The sequence below is a fragment of the Staurois parvus genome, unplaced genomic scaffold (genome assembly GCF_062004578.1).
Source record: "Staurois parvus isolate SC_StPar_1 unplaced genomic scaffold, SC_StPar_1.0 ptg000078l, whole genome shotgun sequence".
Classification (NCBI taxonomy): domain Eukaryota; kingdom Metazoa; phylum Chordata; class Amphibia; order Anura; family Ranidae; genus Staurois; species Staurois parvus.
Genome location: NW_028317874.1, coordinates 8,514,423 through 8,522,538, shown reverse-complemented (window position 1 = coordinate 8,522,538; position 8,116 = coordinate 8,514,423).

Sequence of the window (8,116 nt, the reverse complement as noted above, 5' to 3'; positions counted from 1 at the left end):
AGTAGGATACTCCAAAATTAGAACTATTCACATCTAACCAATTGCTTACTGAAGCACCATTGAAGTCCTGGCTGAAAGCAGAAAGCAGACTTCTCTTTGGATTGTAGTAATTAGTATTCTAGGAGTGAATAAAGTCCCTTTAGCTGTAGTAGTAGTAACAGGACTGAGGTCCTCAGGTATAACCCAGTTATGAAAGACTGACAGCCCAAAGGAAACGTAGCTGAGCAAACTCCTATGCAGTAGCAGCAATTGCACAAGCTCTTCAGCACACTAGTCAGTGTTCCCTTTTCCCAGACCTATGCTGACTATCAAGCACTAGAGGAGTATCAAAGCACACAGATTCAGTACTCATAAAGCCCAAGGACAGAATGGCAGCCTCCTTCCAATCTCCCAAACAAAACCCTCCTGTGATACCAGGCAGATCTATGGCAGACAGCTCCCCTCAGTCAGCATATTGTAGAACCAGGGTCACTCTTTCTAACCTCAGGCCCTCAGGTCACCCCACCTGAGGCCGCATGGCAGCAAGTGCCTGGCGAGGCAGCCTGGCTGGTGCAATCCTCTCCAGGAAAGACCCTGAGACCATGTGCTCATAGAACATAAATACCATTGCCAACATGCAATGGGCTACCCTCCCTTGCAATTAGCCAGGGCTGCATTTAGTATTCTAGGAGTATTCAGGCTGCTCATTTGCCTAGTTCCCTCCCAGGTTCTGGAAGACTCTAGTTACTTTCAGAAGGTGGGCAGAACTCAAGGCAAATTCAGCAGCACCAGAGCATCATGAGCAGTCTTTACTAACCCATCACAGCACTCTGTCAAGCAGAGAGACCAGTAAGATTTTATTAACAGTCTCTCTGATAAGCAGAGAAACACATAGCTATACTATTCTAACTGTACAATTCCTAGCACCTACCTAGGAGGGTTCTACAAAAGGAAACTATAAAGCAGGGGTAGGCAACCTTAAACAGGTGGTGATCTACCTGAACAACATGGGAGAACTCAAAGATCACAGGGCACAGTGTCGCCGCCTCACACCTCATTTAAACTTCTTATTGTCGTATTACCATGTCACAATCGCTTGCATTGCACGCAAATCATGGGTTTAAATCATATGGTGAGGAGGCAGCATATTGCCTCCTCAATACTTGTAAAACACACTTGGATCACTTTTCAGAGGAGCAGCAGTGTCTGCTGCGCTTGTAAATGAGACCTTAGTTGCATTCAGCAGCCGCACCCTTAGGGTTCATTCACATGTAATGTTGGGGGTCAGATTTACTGCACCCAATTCCTACCCTCTTTAGCTGCTGTGGCAGCAGCCAAAGGTGAACACATGCCTCAGCAGGAATGAAACCGCCTGTTGCTTTTGGTGGGTGCTACTGCCTGCCAATTGCGACCCATTCAGGTAAATGAGGCGCTCTGCTAGCACCCCGCGACTGCATGCTTCTGTGGGATCCAAGAGGTTAAGGCAGGTGGTGAGAAAACTGCCTGCTTTGACCCCTTGTTTGCTGTACTGCACAAAGTTGCAGGGCACTTGCAGAGAGGTCTCATTCACTCATTGAATGAGTCATGCTTGGCAGGTATTACACCCACCAACCATGACAGGGCATATAACTCCTGCTGCATCTGCAGCATGTGTACACCCATGGCCACTGCAGCTAAAGTGGTGCAGTTGGGGTGGTAAAAACACATCTTAACTATGGGGTTTTACCACCCCCCAAACTGCAAATATAAATGAACCCTTACTGTTCTGAGCCCCCTATAAAGCTGCTTTCACACTGTTGTGCTGTGGTTTACTTGCACCACGGGTGCAGTGCAGTGCATCTGTGACTTTCCTGGGTTTGCTGCTCTTTGCCATAGACTACTATTATATTCTGCAGGTGCACTTTCTGAAACCTCTGCACAGTTCACCGCAGGATATAATAGAAGTCTATAGCTAAAAGCAGCAAACCCACTGGACCTGGAGAGTGAGTAAACCGAAGTGCATCAGTGTGAAATCAGCCCTGTACTATTATGCCCAGTGTGTTGCTTCCCACTGACCTGAAGATCTCTTCTTTCCTGCTGCTTGCACCACTTCGGAGATCGCTAGCTGAGATAAGTGGTAGAGTGCAGTTGGTATCACTCCACATGAAACAGGAGCTGGCACTACAGAGCAGCCATTGTTATATGTGGCTCTTGCTCCCTACTACAGCTCCAACTTTGCAAGTAGTCCTTCTGTGTTGCACTTTGATGCTCTGGGATGGCAGGTCAGCAAGCCCTGAACATTATCTACCAGTCACCTGACTGCAATCTACTGGTAGATCACGATCTACCGGTTGCTGACCTCTGCAGTAAACACTCCAGGGGTGTTCTTTTTGGTGTTTATATTTTTAGGTATAACTGGGATAGAGATTGGGGCTGAGTGGGAAGCCTCAAAAAGAACTATGCACATGATGAGGACACTAACATTTTTCTGTAGCACTTTAGGCATGGTGCTTGTAGGGGCCAGTAATGGAATTGGCCTAGTTGACACAGATAAAGGCACAAATATCTTACTTTAATCAACTTGAGCAGAGTCCCTTTAACATAGAACAAGATGGACTGAGCTCTTCAAGATACCTGCTAGTATCCCATTTTCTGCCCGCACATCTGACTCTCTAGCACCAGAGGGCACACCAGCAGCCCACAGTTTCTAGGATCTCTCCCACAGTCTGTACTCACAAATATCCTCAGACAAATGGATGCCTCTTTCCAATGTCTTCCAGACACCTCTACCAGTGGTCCCAGAACAGATCCAACAAAATACAGTCCCTCAATCAGCTTCCAGGCCTATCCCAGTTGAGGCCTCACAAACAGCAAGCACATGCCAGCACTACCCAGAAGGCAGCAGGCCCTCCGTGCTGGACAAAGCAAAAATACCCCAGGTCTCAGAATATGTATACCTATTTCCCAGCAGCCACCTGTGCAGGTCCAGCAAAGATTGGCTGGGACAGAATGAATATTTATGCTGCCCATTTACACACTACTCTACACCTATGTTCCAGAAATGTCCACAGGGTTTTGAAAATACAGAGTGAGAACAACCAAATCTTCAGCCTGTGAGACACAGTGTAAACCCTAAACAATTACATGCAGCTGCACTGATTACAGTGAGCTAGAAATAAAATTGCCTAACCCAGAATTGCAGCTCCTCTTATTACAGTGAAACAAGCTAAATTTACCGAGCAATAAACAATTCAGTGGGCCAGATCTGAATCTATCTACCCCTAGCGCCTACCTAGGAGGGTGCTACACTTGCATGATGTTTGTCTCTTACCAGACCCAGGGTACTTTCTTCTGGGTCTTTGGACACATTCTCTGATTCAGTAAAAGTCAAGTTCAAGCCATAAATGGATATAAGTTGCTGTGATCTCTCTCTTTCAGTCCTGCTGGGACAGTCTCTCTTTTCGTCCCTTACAAATGATGGGAGTGCTCTTTAATACCGTCTGATTACAGCAGACATCCAAATCACATCTTGCACTGTGCAATGAGCAATCTCTCCCAATTGTGGTCAGCCATGGCAGAGTTCTGTTCAGTCAGCAGCCCAATTTTTTTCCACACCTCCCCAGCTTTGAGACTGTGCTCCCTTCTCCTATCAGCAGCCAGCAGCTCATTATCTTTGCTCTGTTTCATCAGCTAATCACTGTCCACCAGTCTCAATGGGGCTCAATCCAGACCCAGCCAAGATGGCCCCTGCACTGAAGACATACCATAGACAAGCGTTACAAAGTAGTCTCCTCAAACATGGCTGCTGCATCTCTTCATTTATGAATATTCAGTTTAACCCTGTCCACACTGCAGAAGGGTAACTGCAGAAGGGTACAGTAGCAAGGAAAAAGCTCTGCAGCAATTATCAGCTACAGTCCAGGTTACAGTTGCAATCTTAGAATTCACCTACATCTGTACCTACTTAAATCTCTAGGATCACATACAGTCCCCTAGAATGGCTCTAAATATTGTATTTTACTTATTTCCTTTAAAGTGCATGTCCAGCCAAAGTGTTTTTTTTTACAGTTTTTGGATAGAGCAGAAACAGGTTAGAATCCCTGTCAGATGTTTAATGCTAACATAAGGTTATTTTTGGGGAAAGCTTAGAGCCTTAAAAAGGAGAAGGAAAAAAACTAAAATAATTAAACTTTTTAAAACAATACCTTTTTTTACACTAAACATTATTACAGCGTACCCAAAAGAAATATTATTTCATGGGTTGTCCAGGAGAAATGTTTAAAAACAAGAGAAGGGAATAAAAAGTACAGCCTCAAAGGCCCTTATTCCTCAATAGATTGAGTACTCACAAAAATGCAAATTACATGGGATTCTCTCAGAACTGGAAAACAACAATATCGTCAATTTAATCTCTGTAGGGGAGAATCTCAGTGGTGCACTGTCCCTTTAAAACACCAGAATGTACAATAGGATTAACAATATATCCAAAATAAAATATCTATACATCCACCACGCGCTATCCGATGCGTTGCATCACTGGCCGTGTAACTTCTTCAGGGTACATGAAGAAGTCACGTGAAAAGTGGCGCAACGCAAATGGCAGAGCCAGTTATATCACTTCCAGTGATGAAAACCAGAAGTGTGGTGGTAAACTCCAGCCTGAGGTGAGGATTGGATGTCAGCTGCTGTAACTTAGATCTTGTTATTTATAGCAGCGCAGGAGGATTTAATATAATATTTGAAACGCCACCGTTTGATTTGGGAATACTGCTCTTGTTATTTTTATACTGTAAGTTGTGAGTGCATTGTAATAGCAATAAAAGCATTTTTAATGTTATATAGGGGGTTGCGCTATGAGAATTTCCCCTTCTTTTGAGCTTGACCTGAAGTGAAGGCATCAAAGATTGGTCTCTTAAAGGAACCCCGTGCATGAAATGGCTGCTAACAGCTGGAGATGGAACTGCAGGAATAATCTGTTAAAGTTCAATTGACCTAGCATTTTAGGTGAAATATCAAGGTGAGCAGGCATTGCACACTTGGGTGGATTGGCAGCTTGGGCATCAAATAATTTTTATTAAAAGTACAACCTATACGGTATATCATGATATTAAAGCACATGGATCAAGCAAACATGAAAAGGCAAGTCAGTTCATTTATATTCAATATTCCAGATTTTATTAAATTGTTGGATCAAAGCAATGATTAGTCATAAGCTAGACATCAGCACAATTGCAAAGCAAACTTATAAGATATGAACCAAATGCAATACAGCATTCTCATATCATTAAACAGTGAAGCACTTTGTGCCCAGAATTTAGTACATAAACATACCCATTAATAGTACACCAAAAAAGGACAATGACAATGTACACATGCAATATCTTCTAATGGACTAGTCTAGGAGATTCCATATATGAAATCATCTTTCCTGCTGTATGCTAGCCCAAAATTGATGCAGAATATAAGCCAGGTCTGTAGCTCAATTGACACCAATGATCAATAACTTGCATGGCTATGATTAACATCCATTACAGTCATCATATGATACATAGTATAATAATCTTTGCATTAAGTTCATGAGTGTGGCACTTTTCCACAGCTACATGAACAGCCTATGGAGCTAATATGCATAAATACAGTAAAAAGTTTGTATGTAGATCTGGGTCCCTGGGTCATAAAGCACACAGTCACATGAATGGCATATATATATATAGTATAACAAAACAATATTTTTTATTGTGAGAGAGACCCAAAGGCAATATACATATATAATAACGCCACGTAATCAAATAGTAATAGCACAGGGGCGGACTGACCATTCGGGTACTCGGGCACTGCCCGAGGGCCCAGGGTCAGTAGGGGGCCCCGTGAGATGCCCCTAGTACCTTTCATAGGTCTTTTTTGGGTGTGGTTTTAAGTGTGGGTGAGGACACGGGGCCCCATGATCCCCTATTGTCCAGGGGCCCCATGAGTTGTCAGTCCTCCCCTGTAATAGCAGCAATACATATAGCATGGAGCAAAAGTAAGATGCCACTTGTAAATTGAATCCAACCATGTAGGCTTGATGTGTGATATCAATATTCATACTGCACCCATTTCTGATTGCTAATATCAGAAGATTTGGAAGAAGGTTTGGTGATTTCACTACTGTACTGCTTTTCTTCCTGGAGGCTCTGACACAAGGAAACAAAATCCTGCCTCTACCTATAAGTTGGGACCTATTGACCCCCTAAAAATGGACTAGTCCTTGGGATATTATATTCCTTATATTCCCTGGGTACTAATGTGGGTATATTCCCCAACCAGACCCCCAGTATATTCCTGCTCTATATACCTATACATGAAGGCAGTAAAAATAACAAAATGACCTAATGAAGGAGGACCATGCATGAATAATTGTGTTCTTATTCATAACAAGACATTTCTGTGACACTTGTACCCCAATGTATTTATTGCTATACAAATATACTCAGCTACAAGTGTCAAATGAATGCCTTGATATAAAAAAAATACAATTATTTATGCATGGTCCCTCTCCAATAGGTCTTTTATTAACTATAATTCTATTGTTTTAATAATATTTTTCCATTTTTATATTTTAATTTTCATTGAGGAGTATTTGAGCGCCTATACTCACAAGATCATAAGTTCAGGAAATTAGTAAAACATTGCTGTTTCAAAGCATTTCACATACATTTTGTCCCTAGTGCTTTGTCCTGTGCCCTGCCTGCATTTTTACTGTTCTTTCTGCCTGGAAACTGAGAAATGTCCATGGTGTCCAAAAAGCATCCCTTTAGGTCAAAAGCGGGTTTAGATCAGCTAGAGAACAGCGATAGTAAATCAGAACCACTTGCAGAATTGAGTGAAAATGATTTGTGGGGAAATTCGTCATCAGACACTGAAAACGATTTGCGACTTTGCTCAGCGATGTGCGAACTTGGCGCTATATTTCAGATTTCAGTGTTTTTGGTTTGATTATATTATTGAATTAAATATATTATTATTATATTATTATTTTTTATGATTATTTATTAAATTATAATTTATGATTTCGTGTTTCAAATTTTATCATACCCGGGATGTTTACTAGACTCGGACAGATTTCGGTGAGTTATTCCTAAAAATTACAGCCTACAATAAAACAACTACATAATTTCATGCAAAATAATGGTACCGCTTTCAGCACCAAAAATCTGAAATAATCATACCGCTAGGGAGGTTAAACAATACAGTTCTCTCCCGTCATCTCCTGCACACTGCTATGCATGGCTTTGCATAGCAGTCATACAAAGCAGTGTGCTTACAGTGAAGTACACACACAGCACACAGTAAAACAGCACACAGTTAACCCTTTGATCGCCCCACATGTTAACCCCTTCCTGCCCAGTGTCATTAGTACAGTTTCAGTTCTATTTATTAGCACCGATCACTGTATTGGTTTCACTGGGGATGTCAGTAGTTAGTCAGTCCCCCCCCCAGTGTCAGAATGCCCTCCGCAGTCCCGCTATAAGTTGCTGATCACCGCCATTACTAGTATTAAAAAAAATTATATATCGTCATTTGTAGATACTATAACTTACACGTAAACCAATTAATTTACATGCATTGGGAATTTTTTTTAGCAAAGACATGTAGCAGGATACATTTTGACCTAAATTTATGCCTAAATTTGATATTTTAAATTTGTTTACTGGATATGTTTTATAGCAAAAAGTTAAAAATATATATTTTTTTTTTCAAAATTGTCGATATTTTTTTGTTTATAGCGGAAAAAATAAAAACCACACAGGTGATCAAATACCACCTAATGAAAGCTCTATCTGTGGGAAGAAAAGGACAGAAATTTCATATATATACAGTGTTGCATGACTACACAATTGTCAGTTTAGTTAACGCAGTGCCATTTTGCAACAAATAGCCTGGTCAGGAAGGGGGGTAAATCCTCTGGAGAGCAAGTGGTTAATAAAGTTTATTTTTACACCCTATTCAGGGCATGTTTCACAAATGTTATGCTTGCTATGAAACCTTTCACAGGTGTGTGGTGATAAAGTTCAGGGTCATGGCTATAATTAAACACAAGCAAAAAAAAAAATGAGGCACAAACACAGACAGATATTTCATGAAGCATGTGGCATGCGTTCTAAACAGAGAGTATAAA